Source organism: Bos indicus, chromosome 8, assembly GCF_029378745.1.
Source record: "Bos indicus isolate NIAB-ARS_2022 breed Sahiwal x Tharparkar chromosome 8, NIAB-ARS_B.indTharparkar_mat_pri_1.0, whole genome shotgun sequence".
NCBI classification, from domain to species: Eukaryota; Metazoa; Chordata; class Mammalia; order Artiodactyla; family Bovidae; genus Bos; species Bos indicus.
Window position 1 is genome coordinate 59091846 of NC_091767.1, and position 26534 is coordinate 59118379.

The following is a 26534-nucleotide window of genomic DNA, read 5'->3' on the forward strand; positions in this document are numbered from 1 at the left end:
ATCCCACATGCTGTGAAGAAACTAAGCCCATGCACCAAAACTACTGAGTCAGTGCTCTAGAGCCTGGGAGCCACAACTACTGAAGCCTGCGTGCCCTAGATCCCGTGCTCTGAAACAAGAGAAGTCACTGCAGTGAGAAGCCCGTGCACCTCAACTAGAAAGTACCCCCCACCATACTCTCTGCAACTAAAGAAAAGCCCATGCAGCAATGAAGACTCAGCACAGCAAAAAAATAATAATTTTTAAAAAACAAATTACATAGAGCTGATCATAAAAGCCTTAAACAGCAAGTCATTATTTAGTGACTAGAAAGATTTCTGGAAAATCCCCAAATATTTGGAAATTACAAAATGCTGATGGAAAAAATTGCTGATGAAAGAAATCAGGGAAGACCCAAATAAAGAGTCATATTAAGTTCAAAGATGGGAAAAATTAATTTAGTTAATGTTTCAATTTTCTCCCGAATTGATATGTATATTTCCAAAAGGATTTCTTACAGATTCATATGGAAAGGCAAAGAAAGTAGAATACCCCAAACAAAGAAAAGAAGAGTAAAAGAGTAAAAGACTCATGTCATATGATTTAAAGACTTACTACAGTAACCAATAGTGTGGTCCTGGAGAAAAGAGAGACACAAAAGTCAATGGAACAGAATAGGGCAGGGATTGGCAAACTGAGGCCTGTGGGCCAAATCTGACTGATTGCCTGTTTTTGTAAATTACGTTTTATGGAATACAGTCATGTTCACAGTCATAGCCATTTGTTTACATATTGTCTATAGTTGCTTTCATGCTACCATAACTGAGCTGAGTGCTGCAACAGAAACCATTTGACCTGCAGAGCCTAAACTATTTAACAAACATTTGGCCCTTTAAGGAAAAAATAATAATCAATTCCTGAAATAGAGAGGCTAGAAATAAACCCAAAACATATATAGCCAAATGATTTTTGATCAAAGTGAAAAGCCAACTCAATGGAGAAATGACAGTCTTTTCAACAAATGGTGCCAGGATAATTGGACATCCATTTGCACACACACCCAATAAAGACCAACTGAATCTTGACTATACCTCACACTTCAAATTAACTCAAGATTGATCACAGACCCAAAAGTAAAGCAGAATACTAAAACTCTTAGAAGAAAATACAAGAGACTTTGAGTGAGGAATAGTCTTAAAACATACTATCTAAGCAAAATTCATAAAAGAACACATTGATAAGTTGTACTTCATCAAAATTCTAAACTTATGCTCTTTTAAAGATATTGTTAAGAAAATAAAAAGACAAGCCACAAATTGGCAGAAAATATTTGCAAATCAGATATTTGACAAAGGACTTTATCCAAAATATATGAAGAACTCTCAAAATTCCACAGTAATAAAACAGACAACCCAATTTTAAAATGGGCAAAAGAAGATATACAGATGGCAAATAAGCATATGAAAAGATGCCCCACATCATATGTCATTAGGGAAATACAAATTAAACCAATGAGATACCATTACATACCAATTAAAATGGCCAAAATCCAGAACGCTGACAACACAAAATGCTGGCAAGGTTACAGAGGAACAGGAAATAATCTGTAATTTTTGTAATGGACAAAAGCCTTGGACAGCTAATCAAAGAGATACACAGATGACAAATCAGCACGTAAAAAGATGTTTAATATTATTAGTCATGAGAAAAATGCAAATTAAAACCACAATGAGATACTAATATAAATCTAATAGAATGCCTAAAAACCAAACCAAAACAACAAAAAACTGATGTTGTCAAATGCTAATCAGGATGTAGAACAAGTGCTCTTTCTCAAACACTGCTGTTGGAAATGCAAAATGCTACAGTCACTTTGGAAAACATTTTAGTGATTTCTTATAAATTTAACAAACTTGCCACACAGCCCAGTTCCCAGTCCCAGGTATTTACTTAAGTGAAATGAAAGCCTCTAGTCACACAAAAACCTGTATCTGCTTTTTTGTCTTGTTTCTCTCGTTTTCCACCTTGATCCTGCCACCAGGTGTATCTCAACTGCTTTTGGCTTCTCAGCTTTACTCTCTGTTTTTCTTTCTTTATAATTCTTTCTAATCATCCTGTTCCTTGCTGCCTCAATAAGTTCCACATCTTAGCAGGCCTTGGAACCTAACCCCTAGCACTGGCAAATGCTCCACCCAGGACTATCACTTTTGGTTATTAGCATGATGTCATGCAAGCCCACTGCTCTGTTTTATCCATAAGCATTTTAGAAAGTATAATCATTTACTGAACTCTAGCTTTCCTCATCTATTTCATTTTCTGAGCTCTTAATATTTATCATATCCCTAATGTTATCTAAGGTTCCAGAAAATGGAGTCCTGCATGTGACTTAATGACCAACTAGAGTCTCTTATTAAAAAAAAAAAAAGCAAAGTCCCTTATCAAATAAAGCAAACAGCAAAGTCTGAAATAAAATCTGAACTCCAGTTTAGCTTCTTAATTGTACATTATTGCTTTTCTTGTTCTAATCTCAATATTTGATGTCCTCAAGCACCATTTAAACTTTTCTGTGAGGTTGGTCAAACCACCCACTCTCTTAGTATTTTAGTCTCTACTTTGAGTACACCATCATTTGAGAGAGCTTTTGAACACTGTCTCCAAGAAGCCAGCAATTAGTAGATTTGACAACTGTTTATTCTGCATTTAAGACAGCACCAGAAAAAAAGCCTCTATAGGTGACCTCCCTACATGGATGGCATAAACCTCTTACTCCAAAATATTCTCTAAGAAAGAGTATTTACAGATAGACTTGGTTTTGCAGTCAGTAGGGATATCTTGCCTTGTGATTAGATTTTCTTGGCTAGTTGTATGATTTTGTATGTGCGTGAATGAAAGCATTTGTAACATGGGTGAGTGGGTGTGGATCCACCTGTCAATGACAACCTCAGCTAAGGGTTCCTGCTTCAGGGAGACGGAAATGGTCACTTATTCTACCAACTTGGAACTCATAGAGTTTTCTGGGGAAAAAAATTTTTTAAAGACAGTACACCTACATGTTTAAATAATAGATCTTTTTTCCCTTAGTTTTTTCCTAGCTAAGATTATAGGGATTCTCTCAAATTATAAAAGGTTACTTAGCCCAAGTCCCTCTTTTGAACATGGTTCAGCCTCTATGACAACCAGGGATGGTATGGTAGGTGCAGGGAGATATCTCGGATCATACACAATTTAAGCTTTTATGATCTGAAGATTTCCTTTTTCTAACATTTCATCTTCTTTGTCCACCACAGTGTCATGTAGTGCTAGCTCTTAAAATAAATGTGTCTGATGATGACTTTCACTGTCCTATAGGACTGTGCTCTGAACTCTTAAGTGTGAAAAATGAATGTAGGTACTGAGACCAAATGAACCCTCTAATTTTTCAGTTTGCCTTTAAAATGAGTATGTATCTTCTCAGTAAGTCATAGTATTTTATAATGGCTAATCAAATTATCTTTGACTGTGTGGATCACAAAAAACTGAGGAAAATTCTTCAAGAGATGGGAATACCAGACCACCTTACTTGCCTCCTGAGAAATCTGCATGCAGGTCAGGAAGCAACAGTTAGAACCGGACATGAAACAACAATTTTTCCAAATTGGGAAAGGAGTACGTCAAGGCTGTATATTGTCACCCTGCTTATTATTTAACTTCTATGCAGAGCACATCCTGCGAAATGCCAGGCTGGATGAAGCACAAGCTGAAATCAAGATTGCTGGGAGAAATATCAATAACCTCAGATATGCAGATGACATCACCCTTATGGCAGAAAGTAAAGAAGAACTAAAGAGCCTCTTGATGAAAGTGAAAGAGGAGACTGAAGAAGTTGGCTTAAAGCTCAACATTGAGAAAACGAAGATCATGGCATCCAGTCCCATCACTTCATGGGAAATAGATGGGAAAACAGTGGAACAGTGACAGACTTTATTTTGGGGGGCTCCAAAATCACTGCAGATGGTGACTGCAGCCATGAAATTAAAAGACACTTGCTCCTTGGAAGAAAAGCTGTGACCAGCCTAGACAGTATATTAAAAAGCAGAGACATTACTTTGCCAACAAAGGTGCATATAGCCAAAGCTATAGTTTTTTACAGTAGTTACATACAGATGTGAGAGTTGGACCATAAAGAAAGCTGAGTGCTGAAGAACTGATGCTTTTGAACTGTGGTGTTGGAAAAGACTCCTGAGAGTCCCTTGAACTGCAAGATCAAACCAGTCAATCCTAAAGGAAATCAGTCCTGAATATTCATTGGAAGGACTGATGCTGAAGCTGAAACTCCAATACTTTGGCCACTTGATACGAAGAACTGACTCATTGGAAAAGACCCTGATGCTGGGAAAGATTGAAGGCAGGAGGAGAAGGGGATGACAGAGGATGAGATGTTTGGATGGCATCACCAACTCAATGGACATGAGTTTGAGTAAGCTCCGGGAGTTGGTGATGGACAGGGAAGCCTGGCGTGCTGCAGTCCATGGGGTGGCAAAGAGTCAGACATGGCTGAGCGACTGAACTAAACTGAATCAAATTGTAAGACAGTAAAAGGATTAGGACTAATCTTTTAGACATACAGTTATAGAGACAGTCCTCACTTGGCACAATTTCAATATACACAAATTTCACTTACCACAGTTTAGTTAAATAATACCAATATGCACACAAATTTCAATTACCCGTAGGATATTTATTCACTGTAAGTAACTGCACAAAACACAAACCTCACTTCTAAGTTTTTAGTCCATAAATCACAACATAAATAATAGATGAGCACCATAGTGAGTGGCAAATTCATCACTTCTTTCAAACTGACTGGTCTCAGCACATGGGTTATTCAGTTCACACACAGACAACAAAGAATATTGCTTTATTGTCTCCATATCTCTGGATATGTAGCACTTTACAAAAGAAGATACTCAAAAGAAGGAATTAGCCAACAAAGGTTGAGGTACAGTAAAGGATCAAAAAGTGATAATGCTGAAGATGAAAACTGAATCAAACATAAACGAAGTTACGGAAGAGATAACTGACCATGGATGACACTGCCACCATTCGAGAGACCCTAGAAAAGCAGCGAGAGGAATGAGCAAAGCATAAATGAGGAAAGGATGATCATGTCCCAGAGCAAGTGATGCTGGAAAAATAGTTCACATTAAAGTGACCCTCAGAGATATTTTATAACATTGAAAAAAAAAAGATAAAATGTTGGAACCTGATCTAGACTTGGAAAGGAATATGAGAATTTGGAAAGGCATAGAAAAGATGCTCACTCCATACCCTAAGTTACATTATAAGAAGGCAAGCACTATTCAAACAATTCTTGATGAGTTTTTTCTTCTTTTGGTAGAAACTGTTCTAATGAATCCTAGCAAAACAATTCAGATGGTGTGTGAGAACATTATTTCCACTGCTACAATATGCAACCTTCTTAAAAAAAGTGTTTCAAAGAACACAAACTTTCCATGTATATGGACTATAATATTGCAAAATTAAACCTTTTTTTCTTATACAAATTACTCCATAATTTTGAAACTTGAAAGAATCAGTGAGTAGTTTGATTTTAATACTCAGAAGCTTTTGAATAGTAGTGAACAAAAATAATGGGGGATTTTTCATTTAACAAAATCAATGAAGTACTTACACCTACATAACTCTTCAGTGTTGAAAGACTTATTGAAAAAGATATAAAACGCACCCTCCAAAATATCTCGTAAGTAGGAAAGACCACTCTGTATGCCTTAAGACATTAGTTAAGAATTTAGAGACAGAGGAAGGGAAAATCCTTAGCGGTAGTATCTTGGTAAGCTTTCTTTACAAAAAAAACACAAAACTTTACATCTCAATATTTCTAATTAGAGTGTACTAAATATTAGCTTTACTGCTTTTTTCATTTCCCTATTCATTACCACTGACCATAATGGACTCTTTAATGTTTTGACAAAAAAAATTTTTAAGTCACTAAACAACTGTAATTTTTCCCATTGATTTTTAAGATCACAATTTCAGCCTATATAGTTCTTTTTATGGTCCCAGACAACCGTGCAAAGAACTGCCTGTGCTAGAAAATGAATTACATTAAGAATCATTTTATATTGATTAGACCAGGAGTTTTCATGCTATGCTCAGCAAAATCCTGGGTTTCAATAAAGTGTTTTAGGGCTTCCAAACATTTCGGAAGTGTTTGACTTTAACTTCATTTTTTAAATGTAGTTTATTTTTTAATTAATATACTATTTTCTAGAAGCTTTAGATTTATTGAAAAATGGAGACAATGCTGAAAGTTCCCATGTACTTCCCTTTCCTCTCTCCCCTCAGTTTTCTTTATTATTATTATTATATTAGTATGGCACATTTGTTATCATTAATGAACTTATATGAATACATTATTACTATTAAAGTCTACATTGTATTCAGATTTCCATTGTTCTTATCTAAAGTTCCTTTTCTTTTTCTGGATCCCACCCAGGACACCACATTACATTTAGTTGTCATGCATGTCTGCTGAGGCTCCTCTCAGCTGTGACAGGACTTCCCTTGTTTTTGAGGCTGAGGACAACTGGTCAGGTATACTGTAAGATGTCCCTCTATTGGAATTTGTCTATTATTTTTTTAATTAGACTGAGATTACAAGGCTTGGGGAGGAAGATTACACAGATAAAGTGCCATTTTCATCTCACAGTAACTATTTTTTAAAAATAAATACACAATATCATGCACTCTCTAATGGCCCCTCTACAAAATTTTTTATACACTGAAAGCTACCAAACTATGAACTCTTACAAAAATTACTGTAAAATGTCTCCTCTAATGGCTCTGTTTGGGTTTCCCAGGTGGCTCAGATGGTAAAGTGTCTGCCTGCAATGAAGGAGACATGGGTTTGATCCCCAGGTCAGGAAGATCCCCTGGAGAAGGAAATGGCAACCCACTCCAGTACTCTTGCCCGGAAAATTCCATGGATGGAAGACAATCCTGAGATTGCAAGATAGTACATAAAAATAAACTGTCATATTTTACAACCACTCATCTATATGTATGGGCTTCCCTGGTGGCTCAGTGGTAAAGAATCCATCTGCCAATGTAGGAGCTGCAGGTTCAGTCCATGGGTGAGGAAGATCCCCTGGAGAAGGAAATGGCAACTCACTCCAGCGTTCTTACCTGGGAAATCCCATGAACAGAGGAGCCTGACTGGCTACCGTCCATGGGATCTCAAAAGAGCAGGACATAACTCAGTGACTAAACAACAAATCTGTATGCATAAAGACTTTTCTAATGCTGTTCAAAACAAGTCAGGGATTCCAACAAAGGCCATTTCCTTCTCCAGGGAATCCTCCCAATCTAGGGATCAAACCTGCATCTCTTAAGTCTCCTGCACTGGCAAGCAGATTCTTTATCACAAATGCCACCTGGATCCTCCCTGTCCATCAAAGGTAAGATTAGATCAGCTACTCAATAAATATTTGTAGAAAGAATGAAAAAAATATGAGCCAACCAATAAATAATGAGTGACTTGTGCTACTGGCACTAGGCTCCATTCGAGGACTCTGAACAGAGGGTTGAAGGAAACAGAATTGCGGGTTATCAAATGTCTTTGTATGGACTAAATGTTTATGTCCTCCTACAAATTCACATATTGAAACCCTAACCTCAAAGTGATGGTATTCAGAAGTGAGGCCTTTGAGAGGTAATTTAGATTAGATGAGGTCATGAGGGTGGAACCCTCATGAATGGGATTACTGTATATATACCCTTAAAAGGGTCACCATAGAGCTCACTTCCCCTCTGTTTTCCACGATCTCAGATTACAACAAAAAGATGGCCATCTATGAACCAGGAAGCAGGTCCTCACTGGACACTGAAGCTACTGACTGGCACCTTGATCTTGGACTTCAGTCTCTAGGACCATAAGAAATCAGATCAGATCAGATCTGATCAGTCGTGTCTGACTCTTTGCGACCCCATGAATCGCAGCACGCCAGGCCTCCCTGTCCATCACCAACTCCCGGAGTTCACTGAGACTCACATCCATCAAGTCAGTGATGCCATCCAGCCATCTCATCCTCTGTCACCCCCTTCTCCTCTTGCCCCCGATCCCTCCCAGCATCAGAGCCTTTTACAATGAGTCAACTCTTCGCATGAGGTAGCCAAAGTACTGGAGTTTCAGCTTTAGCATCATTCCTTCCAAAGAAATCCCAGGGCTGATCTCCTTTAGAATGGACTGGTTGGATCTCCTTGCAGTCCAAGGGACTCTCAAGAGTCTTCTCCAACACCACAGTTCAAAAGCATCAATTCTTTGGCGCTCAGCCTTCTTCACAGTCCAACTCTCACATCCATACATGACCACAGGAAAAATCATAGCCTTGACTAGACGGACCTTTGTTGGCACAGTAATGTCTCTGCTTTTGAATATGCTGTCTAGGTTGGTCATAACTTTCCTTCCAAGGAGTAAGCGTCTTTTAATTTCATGGCTGCAGTCACCATCTGCAGTGATTTTGGAGCCCCAAAAAATAAAATCTGACACTGTTTACACTGTTTCCCCATCTATTTCCCATGAAGTGGTGGGACCGGATGCCATGATCTTCGTTTTCTGAATGTTGAGCTTTAAGCCAACTTTTTCACTCTCCACTTTCACTTTCATCAAGAGGCTTTTGAGTTCCTCTTCACTTTCTGCCATAAGGGTGGTGTCATCTGCATATCTGAGGTTATTGATATTTCTCCCGGCAATCTTGATTCCAGCTTGTGTTTCTTCCAGTCCATAAGAAATCAATTCTGTTATTTAAAAGCCACCCAGTCTACAGTATTGTTACAGAAGCCCAAACGTACCAAGACAGTCTTCAAGTTGTCACATAATCATAAGTATTATCCTCCCAAGTTACCGTTATTAACTCTCAAATATATACATAGATATATAGATATATATTTCAGTGTATTCATTCCTGTAAATATTCAAATCTATGAACAACTTCCCCAGATGAGCTGAGGAGATGTCACAAACTAAAACTGCCTCCTTCTCTTCTACAACCTTTATTTTTACCCTCTCCAATCGCCTCACACAGTAGCCCTCTTAGTCAGATGCACTGGTTAGCCATTGTAACCCTTCAGAGAATTTCAGCAGAGATCTGGATATCCAGCACACTCTGATGTGGTATTTGCATTTCATGCTTAATTTGTCTATAACATTACGAATTCTGCACTCCTACATTTCACTGTTAAAATCATAATACTATTTTGGTACTTCTCTTTTGCAATGAAATTAGCATTTCCATGTAAAGTAGAAAAACTGTTGGTTGTCTCCCTAACGTGTCTAGGGACGTCATCCAAGCCTGAAGTTTAAATTCCCAGCACCTGGGATGAGCCATACACTTGTACAGGTTTCTCAGTGCACTGAAGTACTGCCGTGGACTCCTGCCTAGGTCTCTTCATGGCAGAGGATGACCTGGCTGACTTCTCCTTTGGTAAAACTGAAGGAACCTGAGATCAGAGACACTATATGGGAGTTTTCTACTGAAGTGAATTTTCTCCTTACCCTTATAGGATTTTCTGACAGAATGAAAGAGCATGTAGGCTGCACTGTTAAAGGAGGTACCAGGAATCCAGTGAGCCTAGTACCCAAAATAAGAAAGCTTAAGGGTTTTCCAACTAGTGCTCACACCAGAGCCTGCACCCAGACACTCCAGGGAGTATCTCAGAAAGGGGCCCAGAAGAAGGCAGAAGAGCCTCCAAAACATTTCCATCAAGTTCGGGGACATTTATTCCTCATATTCGTGAAGATTTCCAGGAGTTGTGTGACTATTGGTCTTAGTTTATGGAATCTTGCCATCAGAGAACCGACAGTTTAAGCAGGAGAAACAAACAAACACACTTTTCAGACAGGGTCAGGGACATGGAGAGAAACTTCCCAGATGATATTTTTGACATATTTTTCAATTTCATAACTCTAATTCTAACCTTAAAAATCTACAAATTGTTCATATACTCATTTCAGTGTATGAAGAGTGAAGAATAAATTGGGAAACTGCATCCCAATTTAGATGTATCCAGGCAGAACCCAGACTGAGAAGACTTCGGTGGCAGCTGGAAAAGAGGGCAAGGGGCCAAACTCACAGCCTGTAGAACACAAAATTAACTTGTTTCAGGGTTATCTTGGCAGTACTCTGGCTTGCATTTCAATCCATTGCCCTAAAACGCTAACAGAAAGAAAAGTGTTAAGTCTTTATGTTGTGGGGTAGAGGTAGCTATTTCCCCCAAAAATCACCTGAGTTTGAGAAGACAAGTGAGAACCTGGAGCTCTTCTCTACCTCCAGAACCTTCTCTCTGGTCTTCTGGCACCTGTCATGTCCCAGGGATTTAATCCTGACTCAGTCTACTCACCTTCACCTGTTCTTTTTCAGCATGGCCAATATTCCTCTCCCTTTACTCTATCCCATAAAAGCAGGCCCTAAGGGAATCTCATGTCATTATGTAATATTCTTCCCTACTACTACCATCCCTCTGAGCTGTCTGCAACTCCAAGCCATGCCCAAATGTCAAGAAACTGAGCCTATTTTTCCTATGTTGAAGCAGGCAATTTAGAAGGAATAATATTGTAATGAAATTATGGATACTTTTTCTATCCTTAAAAATTTCAGTATGGTGGCATTAGCATTGATATTATAATAAATGAAATAATGTTTTCCTTAAATATTTTATAAAATCATAAGCATATTTGTCTTAAAATAAAATATATGAGTGTGTGTGTATTAGGCACTCAGTCATGACTGACTCTTTGTGACCCCATGGACTGTAGCCCACCAGGCTCCTCTGTCCATGGAATTTTCCAGGCAAGAATACTGGAGTGGGTTGCCATTTCCTTCTCCAAGGGATCTTCCTGGCTCAAACCTGGGTCTCCCACATTGCAGACAGATTCTTTACTTTCTGAGTCACCAGGAAATTTAAATACTTCTATAAAAATGAATAGCTTACAAATAAATATTTAACCTATTGCTATAACAAAATACTATTTTTATGTAAAAATACAGAAATTTTTTCCGTACATATCCCAAATATACCCTAATCATGCTTCTGTCCTCTCCGTGCGAGCCTAACTCCTACTAGAACATCTTCTAGTAGAAGTTAGATAATGTGAGTCCTTTGCCTCCTGCCAGAACATAAGCTTCATGCAAGCAGGTACTCCTTTTTTGTTCACCACTGTATCCCTAGCTCTAAGTACAATGTCTGATAAACAGTAGTCACTCAATCAATATTGCTTAATAAGTGAACGTACACCTGCATGCATTTTTATACAAGACAGGAACACTAAAGCAATCAAGTAGAAGCAATAAGAATGTATGTGTGGACTTCTCAGATGGTCCAGTGGTTAAGAATCCTCCTGCCAATGCAGGGGACACGGGTTCAATCCCTGGTCCAGGAAAATCCCACAACTAGAAAAGCTCCAGCTAGCTACAGCTAGAGAAAACCCCACATGAGGCAATAAAGATCCAATGAAGCCAAAAAATAAATTTAAAAAAAGTTTTAAAAAATGCATATGTTACATGGGTCTTTGTTGAAGTATTAATAATGGATAACACTTATTAAGTACTTATTAGGTACATATGTTAGGCACTATGCTAAGCACTTGATATGTAAAAATATGATATAGCCACTATTATTAATTTTAATTTTTTAAAACCCGGAGGAAACAATTTTTGAGAAGTTAGTATTGTTACTATATACCTACATATAATATCTCCTTTTAATTTAGCAAAATACTAAATAATCTTCATGAGTTATTCTTCAATAAGATTACAGAATAATTTTAACAGTGTTCACATTTGCACTCTCAAAGTCACAGAGGAAGTTAAAAGAGCTGCAATAAGGATTTTGATTCCTTAATTCTAGTATGTTGCCAAAGCAGCTCAAATTTCTTCCCAGAAAACAAATACAAACATCTGTGGTACTGCTGCCCCTGTTCTGGTTCTGGTGTGGGAAAGTTAATCAGTGATTACAAAATTCTTTGTAAATACAAAGTGCCATAGAAATGCAAAACATCTACAACAACAGTAATTAGTTCTAATCACCATCTTTTTTGTGTGCAGCTGTCTCTCAAAATTCACTTTGGGAGTTTAATCACCCCATCTCAACAAATAAAGTAACCACCCCTTTTCTCAGACCCTAATAAGAAGCTGTCCCTCACTCCTCCCCCCAGCCACACCCAAGACACCCTCCATTCCCTACACACATCCTTCTCCCACGTGAGAAAACACTGAATGCTGACATTAATAAGAAAAACAAGTTCAAATTAAGCCTTGAGCCTTTTTCAGTTCAGTTTAGTTGCTCAGTTGTGTCCGACTCTTTGCAACCCCATGAACCGCAGCACGCCAGGCTTCCCTGTCCATCACCAACTCCCAGAGCGTGCTCAAACTCATGTCCATCGACTCGGTAAAGCCATCCAACCATCTCATCTTCTGTTGTCCCCTTCTCCTCCCTTTAATCTTTCCCAGCATCAGGGTCTTCTCAGATGAGTCAATTCTTCACATCAGGTGGCCAAAGTATTGGAGGTTCAGCTTCAGCATCAGTCCTTCCAATGAATGTTCAGAACTGATTTCCTTTAGGATTGACTGGTTGGATCTCCTTGTAGTCCAAGGGACTCTCAAGAGTCTTCTCCAACACCACAGTTCAAAAGCATCAATTCACCAGTGTTCAGCTTTCTTTATGGTCCAACTCTCACATCCATACACAACTACTGGAAAAACCATAGCTTTGACTAGATGGACCTTTATCAGCAGAGTATTTTAAAACCCTTGAATTTTAAACAAAATTGGGCACAAGACCCTGGAGAAATATACACATTTCAAAATATAACTCCTCCTGTCCCCTACACAGGTAGGAACTTTTTCCTCCATCTAAGCTCCAGTAACGCTCAGGTAACTATCCTAAAAACAAAAATCATGGCATCCAGTTCTATTTACTTCAAGGCAAATAGACAGGCAAACAATGGAAACAGTAAACAGATTTTAACAGACTTCTGCTCTGAAATCACTGCAGACAGTGACTGCAGCCATGAATTAGAATACTCTTGCTCCTTGGAAGAAAAGCTATGACCAACCTAGAGAGCATATTAAAAAGCAGAGACATTACTTTGCCAACAAAGGTCCATATAGTCAAAGCTATGGTTTCTCCAGTGGTCATGTATGGATGCAAGAGTTGGATCATAAGGAAGGCTGAACACCAAAGAACTGATGCTTTTGAGCTGCAGTGTTCGAGAAGACTCTTGAGAGTCCCTTGGACTACAAGAAGATCCAACCAGTCAATCCTAAAGGAAATCAATCCTGAATATTCATTAGAAGGACTGATGCTGAAGCTGCAACTCCAATACTTTGGCCACCTAATTAGAAGAGTCTACTCATTAGAAAAGACCCGGATGCTGGGAAAGACAGAAGGCAGGAGGAGAACGGGACGACAGAGGACAAGATGGTTGGATGGTATCACCGACTCGATGGACATGGGTTTGAGCAAGCTCTGGGAGATAGTGAAGGACAGGGAAGCCTGGCGTGCTGCAGTTCATGGGATTGTAAACAGTCGGACATGACTGAGCAACTGAACAACTACTATGCTAAAAAACCAGGTTGACAAATATTGTTTATTTTGCAGTGTAAGGTTCATAATATGCACTGAATACATTTAACAATCATGACAATCATCAATTCAACATTCTTGTTTGTATTGTCTATGGCTTCTTGAGTAGTTGCAAGAGATCATATGGCCCACAAAACCAAAAATATTTACTATCTGGTCCTTTATAGAAGTAGTTCACCAACCCTTAATAGGGTATGAATATAGGTTGTGACTTCCCTGGTGGCTCAGATGGTAAAGCGTCTGTCTACAATGTGGGAGACCCAGGTTTGATCCCTGGGTTGGGAGGATCCCCTGGAGAAGGAAATGGCAATCCACTCCAGTACTCTTGCCTGGAAAATCCCATGGACAGAGGAGCCTGGTAGGCTACAGTCCATTGGACTGCAAAGACTCAGACGTGACTGATCGACTTCACTTTCACTTTCATAGGTAGAGGAAAGGTCTGAGGCCAGAGTCCTAGGGCACTTCAATATGATAAGGAATATAAGAAGGAAAGCTTCATGAATACAGGCAGGAAACCAAGGGAGTCTGGTATCTCCAAAGTCAAGTGAACATCCATTTGAAGGTCCAAGGAAGTAATTGACTATGTTAATATCACCTAGTGGACAAACAAGATGGGGACTGAGAATTAAATACTGGATTTAATAACCTGGAGGCCACTGAGGACCTTCACAAGAGCATTCTCAGTGGAATGGTAGGGATGAAGGTCTAATTGATGTGTGGGTGCAGTGAAAAATGGAGAAAGAGGCTGTGGGGACAGATAACAATTATGCTAGAAAGGAGAACAGAGAAAAGAGTCATAAACGAAAATGGTTGTAGAACAGAGTACATTTGTTCTGTGGTTTGTTTTTTGTTAAGATGGTATTAATATATCATGGCATGCTTATGTGCAGATGAGAATATGGGAATGATCCATTAGAGATGAAAATGATGATGAAGATGAAGATGGGTGAGGAGAAGGGGTTGAATTATGATATACTGTGGAAACTTCATCCCTACTGGAAAGAGACCAAGTTTCAGCAGTCAGATGAAATGACTCCCTGTGTTAAACATCTAGGGTGAGTGTGTGTGCATGTGTGCATGCTGTTGCTTCAGTCGTGTTTGACTCTTTGCAACTCTATGGACTGTAGCTTGCCTGGCTTTCCTGTCCATGGGATTCTCCAGACAAGAATATTGGAGTGAGTTGACATGCCCTCCTCCAAGGGATCTTCCTGACCCAGGGATCAAACCCACATCTCTTATGTCTCCTGCACTGGGAGGCAGGTTCTTTTACCACTAGCACCACCTGGGAAGCCCCCAGGACAAGCTCAGGTCCTCCACAAAGAAAGGAAACAATTTATCTGAAACAGAACCATTAAAGTGGGCCCCAAGGCAGACAGCTATCTGGTCTCACTCCTGTAAAAGGCAGTGGTTTGGGAGGCGCACAAAGGGCCACGAAGGGACGATCTCAGGTAACCTGTCCATAGATGGAATGCATCGTGCAGACTCTGAAAACAAAGCTGACTTGCAAGCCATATCGCCTGCTACTGACAGATGGCACTCCCTAGGCTGGTTTTCCTTTTGTTACCCTTTACTAACATCTCATTCAGATATTTCAGCTTTCAACAGGGAATCTCCATAAAGCTGTATGTCCATGTGAGAATTAGCGTGGTAAAAGACATTGGTCTCCTTGAGGCTAGGGCAGTGAGGGAAACTGTGACCAGAAATGGGTGAATGAATTCCACAGGTGGTGCTCGACCACAAAGTCCACACACTCTTGATTTTCATTCCTTAAAAATTCTGTCTTATTTCATTAAGAAGAGGAAACCCTGGACCTCCCGGGTAGTCCAATGGTTAAGAATCCCCCTTTCAGGGAAGCAGATCTGGGTTAGATCCCTTGTCAGGAAACTAAGATCTCACACGCCTTGGGGCAACTAAGCCCAGATATAACAACTACAAAACTCGCACGATGCAACAAAATATCCCACATGCTGCAACTGAAGCCCCACAGAGCCAAAAATAAATTAATTAATTTTTTAAAAAAAAGAAGAGGAAACCTTAAAAATTCATAGAAGAGTTTGGGTAAAAAGGAGGACAGGTACTAGTAAGATCATGGTTTAAAGTCATACAGTTTTTCTTATAAAATAAAACTCTGAACTTTCAGTTTAACACTCCAGAAACACTCTCCAGGAGAGGAGGGGAAGTTCACCAACACAGTCCCCTGAGTTTCTCCTTTGCAGGGGGGAGCTCTTTAACCTCAAGAACTATAACTGATCCCAAGCATACAATGTTCTTTCTTTCACATTCTGTTACAAGTGTACCCAAAAGTCCTCCTGCCTTTGCAGGGTAGGGACAAACTAGAATATTCAAAAGCCTTTCCAGGAGGCTGGGAGAGAATGAAGGCAACAGAAACTGCAGAAGCAGGAAAAAAGGAAATATGAAATCTAGGCACGTGGGCTTTGAAGCCAGATGATCTTGGACTTAAACTTTGGCTCTTATTGACAGTATAACCTTGAGTAAGTCACTCAACCTCACTGAAGCACAGTTTCTTCATCTATAAAGTCAGTAAATTTCCACCTACCTGTGTTAGTTCAGAAGCAAGAAGCAGATACCAAGATCAGACTAGACTTGCAAGTAACTGGGGGAAGTGCCTGTGGGAAAAAAAAATGGGGAGAAAGCTGGAGAAGGCTGAGATGTGCCAGATAGTGACACACATCTGACCCAAAAGAAGGAGTGAGGGAAAGAAGGAAGACAGTACTGGAGGGACCTCAGAATGCCACACTTTCAGAGAGTTTCTGCAAAGCTGATGTAGGATTCTCAGGCCAAAATCTTCTGTCAGAGGTGCCCTCTGTCTCACAGGAACAGGCCTGCTGCGCACCATCACTGGCTGGAAACAGACTACAGGAAATGGGGCCTTGGAGCAAACTGTGGTGCTGTTGTAGAGCACAGCAGCTGAGGACATCGATTGTGCTGCCCACAGTAGGAGTTCTGAGACACATTCCTATGGTCACACACATCTCCCTCCCCACAAGGGCCTGGGGAGTAGCTCCTCCATGGTTCCATGGGAGGAAGGGCCTGCTGAGTCAAACAGACTGTCATCCTCATCACCATCACTGATCTCAGGCCTGCAACTGGTACTCACACCCTGCCTCCTCCTTTCTAAATTTCCCTCACTGTCATCTGTCACCTTGGCTTGTCTTGGTGACTCACCTGGTAGGGTGACCTTGAGACAGGCTGGGACCTGGGACCCTTTGCTGCAGTGCCAGCAATGCTTGTAACTAGACACACATCTCCTCCAGCAACAAAATACAAAGAAACTATATGGGACTAAAAATAACTGCACGCATGCCACAGTTAGGGCAAATTCTGGACAAAGGACACAAAGAGACCAAAAATCCCAGCTGCCACTTTTGAAGAGCCTGGAGCAAAAGGAGAGTCAGGAGCAAAAGCAGAGTACTGTGCATGCTCCTTACACAAAATATCACCTAAGGGGTGGGCAAATCACCTAAGCCACTCCCGGCCAGACCTCCGGACACACCCCTACCCTTACCCCATAGCACCTAGTAAAGCCTAAGGTCTAAATTTCTTGTCTGGCCTGTGGTCCATTTCTGTTGATTAAGGAGGCCAAGAACCTGATCAGTAACATATGTGTCAACCTGAGCCTTCATTCCTGAAGGGTCTGGTAATCATGCTGTGAATAACCACACCCTTCTCAGACTAGAACTGCTGCATGTGTCCAATCAAAAGGGCAAGGAAATGCCCCACTGCGTCACAGAAATTCCACACATATTCCCTCCCTGTCCACCTTGAGTAAAAACTGCCTTACCATTTCCTGCTGATCAGGGTCAATTACTTCTGCCAATATGGTGGCTCTTCTCTCAGGCTAGTCCCTGGACACAGAAGTCCAAAATGCGCTGGCAGCAGCCAGTGCTTATAGTTCAGTAAGAACCCTGTTGTGTCCCCTGGCAAAATTACACCTTCTTTAGATATCAGAACCTCCAACTCTACAAAGCTCAGAGGTGCAGAGGCAGGAAGTACAAAACCCCTCTCTGGGTCCTTGGGGGTAATGGTAAGTGGGGTTACTTCTGCTTGCACCCCTTTCTTCCCAGGCCCATGTATTCTTCCCCCTGGGGACCTAGCACACATAATGTTCTCTCCACATATACTACATGCTGAAGGATGGTGCCCCATCCTTTCAGTGTTGCCACCACACTGGCACTTTAGCTGCGTCTTTAAAAGGCTGTTCAATATTTTCTGAGGCCAGCTGCCCCTGGATGGTACAGTATGTGATATGACCAGTGGACCTATGCTCACGGGCTCACTCCACACATCCTTCACTCTGACGAGGTTCCCATGTTGGGATACTAAGTTATGTGAGAATCCCTGCCTGAAGATCAGGCATTTCCTAAGCCCCTAAATAGTGATGCTGACTGAGGCACTACAGGTAGTGCCCAAAAAAAGTCATATATCCCTGTGAAGATGAACCACTGGTCCTGCCATTGTGGGAGAGAGCCAAAACAGCTGACTTGCCACCAAGTAGGTGGTTGCTCTGCTCAAGGAAAAGTGCCCTATCAAGGGCTCAGCATTGGTCCCTATTGCTGACAGGTTGGATATTCAGAGGCAACAGAAGCCAGAATTCCAAGAGCTTACAGTGTGATTGTTCCACTGGAATTTAATATATGCTCCAAACTGCATCATTTCCTACCAATGACACTTCTAACAACAGAGGATTCTCTAGATCCTATTGGCAGAGATCTTTCTTTTCTAGGTCTCACTCAAAGCAGGCAGCTCTTCTGCTACTCTATGTGAGCCACAGCAATGAACCCAGCTGTAGAAAATATTGCTTCCCGAACCCAAGGAGGGTGCTGTGCTTCCATCTTTGTGGTAGGGGACACAAGATGCAGCGATTTGTTTTATACTTTGGAGAGCTATGCCAATATACTCCAGACCACTGGACTTCTAAAAACGTCACTGAAATGGCAGGTTTCTGAATCCCTGTAGGGTTTTACTCCCACCCTCTAGAGCACATCAGTATACCATCAATAAAATGGATTAGTGTGATGATTTGTGGAATGTCCAGTCACTCTAGATCTCAGCTATATAATGACTGGACAGGAAAGCTGACATAGCCCTGAGATCAAAATGTAAATGAGTTATTGTTGGCCATCCCTTCTTTTCTGATTTGAAGTGAAAAGAATGTTTTTGTCAGATTAGTGGCCATATACCATATACTTAAAGCCTTATTGATCAGTTCTAGCAATTAGACCATATCTGGCACAGTAACTATGATGAAGGCTACTGCTTGTTTAAGCCAGCAATGGTCTTCAGTCATTCTCCAGGGATGTGATATTGTTTCCAATTTAATATCTTGGCTCGGAGAGGAAGGAAGGTGAAAGAACAATTTCAAAGGTTTCTACTTGACCATCTTTACTATATCTTTAACCCAAAGTGAGGGTTACTCTAACATCCAAGTATATGAACGCAATCAAAAATAGGAGAAATAACCACTGAGGGTATCCACAAACCCAGAAAGCCTATTTGGAGCCAGACGTTAGCAAGAACTTCATTTATTATTTGGTCTCTGTAGGCAAATTTGGAAAACTCAGCAGTGGCCACAGGACTGGAAAAGGTCAGTTTTCATTCCAATCCCAAAGAAAGGCAATGCCAAAAGATGCTCAAACTACCACACAATTGCACTCATCTCACATGCTAGTAAAGTAATGCTCAAAATTCTCCAAGCCAGGCTTCAGCAATACGTGAACCGTGAACTTCCATATGTTCAAGCTGGGTTTAGAAAAGGAAGAGGAACCAGAGACCAAATTGCCAACATCTGCTGGATCATGGAAAAAGCAAGAGAGTTCCAGAAAAACATCTATTTCTGCTTTATTGACTATGCCAAAGCCTTTGACTGTATGGATCACAATAAACTGTGGAAAATTCTGAAGGAGATGGGAATACCAGACCACCTGGCCTGCCTCTTGAGAAACCTGTATGCAGGCCAGGAAGCAACAGTTAGAACTGAACATGGAAAAACAGACTGGTTCCAAATAGGAAAAGGAGTACATCAACGCTGTATATCGTCACCCTGCTTATTTAACTTATATGCAGAGTACATCATGAGAAACGCTGGGCTGGAAGAAGCGTAAGCTGGAATCAAGATTGCTGGGAGAAATATCAATAACCTCAGATATGCAGATGACACCACCCTTATGGCAGAAAGTGAAGAAGAACTAAAGAGCCTCTTGATGAAAGTGAAAGAGGAGAGTGAAAAAGTTGGCTTAAAGCTCAACATTGAGAAAACGAAGATCATGGCATCTGGTCCCATCACTTCATGGCAAATAGATGGGGAAACAGTGGCTGACTTTATTTTGGGGGGCTCTAAAATCACTGCAGATGGTGATTGCAGCCATGAAATTAAAAAAACGCTTACTCCTTGGATGGAAAGTTATGACTAACCTAGACAGCATATTAAAAAGCAGAGATATTACTTTGCCCACAAAGGTTCATCTAGTCAGGCTATGGTTTTTCCAGTAGTCATATATGGATGGGAGAGTTGGACTATAAAGAAAGCTGAGAGCAGAAGAACTGATGCTTTTGAACTGTGGTATTGAGAAGACTCTTGAGAGTCCCTTGGACTGCAAGTGGATCCAACCAGTCCATCCTAAAGGAGATCAGTCCTGGGTGTTCATTGAAAGGACTGATGTTGAATATTTCAATACTTTGGCCACCTGATGCAAAGAGCTGACTTATTTGAAAAGACCCTGATGCTGGGAAAGATTGAGGGCAGGAGGAGAAGGGGATGACAGAGGATGAGATGGTTGGATGGTATCACCGACTCAGTGGACATGGGTTTGGGTAGACTCCAGCAGTTGGTGATGGACAGGGAGGCCTAGCGTGCAGTTCATGAGGTCACAAAGAGTCGGACACGACTGAGCGACTGAACTGAAATGACCTATTAGAACTATGGTCATGCTTTGGGTCTCCAGGTAGCAAAGTCAACTCAGACTGTAGGTCTAAAAATGTTTGAGTATTTTCCCCTTCCCAATATATAATCACCCAAGTAAGCTTCCATGGGTGCCTTTGGAAAAGAACTAGGGGAATCATCATAGGATATATTTGCCATGCTGTGCTACCTATTTTTCTCCTAGAAACATCATGCTGTACTGCTATTGCCACAACTCATGCAGCTCAAGTCCCTTGGCTGTTCCCTTAGACCTTGAAGGTCATTACAATTACTGTGGCCTCTATTACCTTAAACAGGCTTCTCAGGTGGCACTAGTGGTAAAGAACCTTCCTGCCAATGCAAGAGATGCAGGAGATTCAGATTCAATCCCTGGGTCAGGAAGATCCCCTGGAGAAGGGCATGGCAACCCACTCCAGTATTCTTGCCTGGAGAATCTCATGGTCAGAGGAGCCTGGCGGGCTACAGTCCCATAGGGTTGCAGAGTTGGACACGATTTAGCACACACATACTATTACCTTAAAGCTCCTCATCCCCATGGATACTTATGAGCTCAGCTCTGTGACCACCTCTCCTACAACTGGCCCTGATCTGTAGAGAAGAGCGACCACTATAATGCTGGTGTTACTCTCACCAGTACTTTCCCGATGGCCTTCATGAATGGGTTGTCTCCTGAACTCTCTCATGGAATATAATCAATGGGTATGTTTCGTGGCCTCACATAATACAGCCATTACTTTTGGGCCACTTTCATTAGCCTTCTACTATCTGCCAAGATAGCTCAAGAATTTCTACTTTACTCAACATTGCTATCACTTTGCTAAAGACTCTAATAACTACCCCAGGCCCTTAAGGTTCGTGCTAGGGTGTTAAATCCTATTATCCCAAAAGTGTCCAGAAGTGTATACATTCTTACTTACCTAGTCTTATACTTCAGGTCCCCTGACAAAGCACCATCAAAATACAATCCCATGTATATCACCTTGCTTCTGCCAGTACATGCTAGCTAATTCCTGCAGTTCCTCCAGTGTATGACATCTTTTCTCCCTTATCAGCAAGTTGTGCTAATATTTGACTCTAAGTTACTGGCCTGGCAGCCTGGAGAGGAGGTGGGGATTCTTATGGGTGTACTTTCTGCCTTATGGGAGGAGAGATTCTACATCTTATGTCTGTCAATACAGAAATGCTAGCTCTGTTACAGAGCAGTTCACTTCTGCAAATTCTTATGGTTGAGAGGGGTCTTCAGAGCCATATCCTTCGAAGCATCCATCCAGATGTCCCTACCTCACAAGTCAGGGTCCCAGGTTTTCCCAGCCAGGACCCTGAACTTAGCATAACAGACCTAACTTTACTGTTTTTAAATGTCTCTGGAGCTCTGCCAACCTAATCAGATTATCTGTTTGCTATTCAGTTACATCCTCTCTTCCACTGCAGTAATAAGGGCTCTCATACTTAGACTTTAACTATTTGTTAATAGCCTTCTGATTCTCATTGTCTCTCTGCCAAGTAAGCATCAGTTCAGCTTAGCAGTAGCCAGCCAGTTCCACAGTTTTCATATACATTGTCCCCCTCATAACTTCTGCAGTTGGAGCATCACATGAGTAAAGTCAATTCCCTCAACAAGGAAGATTTCCCAAGCCACCTCCAGTGAACTCTTTAGCTACTGGAAAATCACTGTGTGCTAGGGACTACTTATGCTTCACAAACCACCCAAGAGGGAATAATCTTTGTCCACTGGGAAATGGGTGAACCATGCCCAGAACCCCACCTTACCACCTGTTTTCTTGGACCATGTGTACTGGTTGAATTATCTAAGAAGCAGATATCAAGATGAAAACAAATATACAAGAAATTTATGGTGGTGGCAGGGTGAGCTCCTGAGAGAGAAAATGGGAGAGATCTCAGAACATGATGCAGGTCTGACCCCTGTATAGGAAAGAGGGAAAGAAGGAAAGTTAGCCAGGAAGAGTCTTAGACTGTGATGCCATTCAAAGAAAATTTTGGCAAGGCCAATGGGAAATCCTCAAGCCAATGTAGCCTGTCAAAGGAGTCCTAATCTCCCAGGAACGGCCTGCCTTTGCAGCCCTGCTGTGCTCAGTCATAGGCTGAGAACAGTCCATGGGAAGTGTGGTTTTTGTGCAAATACAGTGGTGGGTTCAGAGTGCAGCAGCTAGGGCTGCCAGTTAATTAAAGTCTGCAGTAGGAAATATGAGAGGCACAATCTCATGGCCACCACAACACCTTATAGGATTATTCTGAGAACAAAATAAAATATATAAAGGCTTATTAATATATCTAGTGTATAATAAATGCTTAACACGTGCATTTTGTTAGTTCTTGTTACAATCATTATTATTGGTAGCTGGTTCTTGGCCTATCTCATTAAGAGGTTTAAGAAGTTGCATTTAGCTACAGAATTAGGGGGACTCTTTTACAGAGAGAGGGCAGGGAAGTCAATTTGGAATTCATTAACACAAGCAGGTGTGAAGTCACAAAAATCTAAGCTAGGGAGATAGCATTTGTAATGGACAGGAAGACAAACATGAGAAATATTTAGAAGGACAAATCATCAGAAATTAGTAATTAATTTGCTCTAATGAATGAGAGGGAATTTAACAAAGAGAAATCAACAGCTCTAGAGTCCTAAGGAAAGAGGTGGTTCGGTTGACAGGATGGAGTGGACATTTGTTTTTGTTTTTGATTTGCTTGACATTCCTTTCCCCCTCTTCTTCAGAGAACTTCCCTTCCTTCACTCCATGAGTTCTCAAGGGACTGCCAATTATAGTATTCTACTTCCTGGCCATAGCATAGGCATGAGACCCAGACCTAGCCAATTGTAGAGTTTTATACTTCTGGCCACAGTGGTTGTCACGGTACTGAGAACATGATAAAGGCATTTCAATCAGTTAACTCTGAAGCAGGGCAAAGGCTAACAGAATTTTGCCAAGAGAACTCACCCTCTTCCAATAACACAAGAAACAACTCTATACATGGAATCACCAGATGGTCAATACTGAAATCAGATCGATTATATTCTTTGTAGCAGAAGATGGAAAAGCTCTATACAGTCAGCAAAAACAAGACTGGGAGCTGATTGTGGCTCAGATCATGAACTCCTTAATGCAAAATTCCAAAATCACTGCAGATGGTGATTGCAGCCATGAAATTAAAAGACGCTTACTCCTTGGAAGGAAAGTTATGACCAACCTAGATAGCATATTCAAAAGCAGAGACATTACTTTGCCAACAAAGGTCCGTCTAGTTAAGGCTATGGTTTTTCTTGTGGTCATGTATGGATGTGAGAGTTGGACTGTGAAGAAGGCTGAGCGCCAAAGAATTGATGCTTTTGAACTGTGGTGTTGGAGAAGACTCCTGAGAGTCCCTTGGACTGCAAGGAGATCTAACCAGTCCATTCTAAAGGAGATCAGTCCTGGGTGTTCTTTGGAAGGACTGATGCTAAAGCTGAAACTCCAATACTTTGGCCACCTCATGGGAAGAACTGACTCATTGGAAAAGACTCTGATGCTGGGAGGGATTGGGGGCAGGAGGAAAAGGGGCAACAGAGGATGAGATGGCTGGATGGCATCACCAACTCGATGGACATGAGTTTGAGTGAACCCTGGGAGTTGATGATGGACACGGAGGACTGGCGTGCTGTGATTCATGGGGTTGCAAAGAGTCGGACACGACTGAGTGACTGAACTGAACTGAACTGAGACTTAAACTGAAGAAAGTAGGGAAAACCACTATATCATTCATGTATGACCTAAATCAAATCCCTTAAGACAGCAATGGTCTTCAGTCATTCTCCAGGAATGTGATATTGTTTCTAAATTACCATCTTGGCTCAGAGAGGAAGGAAGATGAAACAACAATTTCAAAGGTTTCTACTTAACCATCTTTGCTCTATCTTTAATATAGTAACACACTTCCACTTTATAAAGTGGAAGTAACAAATAGATTCAAGGGATTAGATCTGATAGATAGAGTTCCTGAAGAACTATGGACAGAAGTTCATAACATTGTACAGGAGGCAGTAATCAACACCATCTCAAAGAAGAAGAAATGCAAAAAGGCAAAATGGTTAACTGAGGAGGCCTTACAAATAGCTGAGAAACAGAGAGAAGTGAAAGGCAAAGGAGAAAACGAAAGATATATCCATCTGAATGTTGAGTTCCAAAGAATAGCAAGGAGAGATTAAGAAAGTCTTCCTAAGTGATCAATGCAAAGAGATAGAGGAAAACAATAGAGTGGAAAAGACCAGAGATCTCTTCCAGAAAATTAGAGACACCAAGAGAACATTTCATGCAAAGATGGGCACAATAAAGGACAGAAACAGTATGGACCTAACAGAAGCAGAAGATATTAAGAAGCCGTGGCAAGAATACACAGAAGAACAATACAAAAAAGATCTTAATGACCCAGATAACCATGACGGTGTGATCACTCACCTAGAGCCAGACATCCTGGAGTGCATGTCAAGTGGGCATTAGGAAGCATCACTAAGAACAAAGCTAGTAGAGGTGATGGAATTCCAGCTGAGCTATTACAGATCCTAAAAGATGATGCTGTGAAAGTGTTTCACTCCATATACCAGCAAATTTGGAAAACTCAACAAAGGCCACAGGACTGGAAAAGCTGTTTTCATTTAATCCCAAAGAAGGGCAATGCCAAAGAATGTTCAAACTACCACACAATTGCACTCATCTCACACTCTAGCAAAGTAATGCTCAAAATTCTCCAAACTAGGCTTCAACAGTACATGAACTGAGAAATTCCAGATGTTCAAGCTGCATTTAGAAAAGGCAGAGGAACCACAGATCAAATTGCCAACATCCATTGGATCATAGAAAAAGCAAGAGTTCCAGAAAAAAATCTACTTCTGCATCACTGACTATGCTAAAGACTTTGACTGTGTGGATCACAACAAACTGAGGAAAATTCTGAATAAGATGGGAATACCAGACCACCTGACCTGCCTCCTGAGAAAACTGTATGCAGGTCAAGAAGCAACAGTTAGAATAGGACATGGAACAATGAACTGGTTCCAAACTGTCAAAGAAGTATGTCAAGGCTTATATTGTCACCTTACTTATTTAACTTATATACAGAGTACATCATGCAAAATGCTAGGCTGGATGAAGCACAAGCTGGAATCAAGATTGCTGAGAGAAATATCAATAACCTTAGATATGCAGATGACACCACCCTTATGACAAAAAGCAAAGAAGAACTAAAGAGCCTCTTGATGAAAGTGAAAGAGGAGAGTGAAAAAGCTGGCTTAAAACTCAACATTCAAAAAACTAAGATCATGGCATCTGGTCCTATCACTTCATGGCAAATAGATGGGGAAACAATGGAAACAAAATAAAGTGAGAGACTTTATTTTCTTGGGCTCAAAAATCACTGCAGATGGTGATTGCAGCCATGAAATTAAAAGACGCTTGCTCCTTGGAAGAAAAGCTATGACCAACCTAGACAACCTATTAAAAAGCAGAGACATTACTTCACCGACAAAGGTCCATCTAGTCAAAACTATGGTTTTTCCAGTAGTCATGTATGGATGTGAGAGTTGGACTATAAAGAAAGCTGAGCGCCAAATAATTGGTGCTTTTGAACTGTGGTGTTGGAGAAGACTCTTGACAGTCCCTTGGACTGCAAGGAGATCAAACCTGTCAATCCTAAAGGAAATAAGTCCTGAATATTCACTGGAAGGACTGATGCTGAAGTTGAAGCTCCAATACTTTGGCCACCTAATGCAAAGAACTGACTCTTTCTTTAGAAAAGACCCTGATGCTGGGAAAGATTGAAGGCAGGAAGAGAAGGGAACAACAGAGGAAGAGCTGGCTGAATGCCACCACCAACTCCACGGACATGAGTTTGAGCAAGCTCTGGAGTTGGTGATGGACAGGGAAGCATGGTGTGCTGCAGTCCATGGGGTCAGCAAAGAATCAGACACAACTGAGCGAATGACCTG

The 26534-nt window shown here is 41.0% G+C and overlaps 1 protein-coding gene across 2 annotated transcripts in view; it reads right to left on the minus strand.

Moving 5' to 3' along the window:
- SPATA31F3 (SPATA31 subfamily F member 3) overlaps positions 1 to 26534 on the minus strand; it is a 69518-nt gene that overhangs the window by 17638 nt on the left and 25346 nt on the right. For both annotated transcript variants that reach the window (XM_070794709.1, XM_070794708.1), the window contains exon 2: positions 16178 to 16247. The gene's annotated coding sequence lies outside the window, so the exon portion shown is untranslated. The remainder of the gene's footprint in view (positions 1 to 16177; positions 16248 to 26534) is intronic.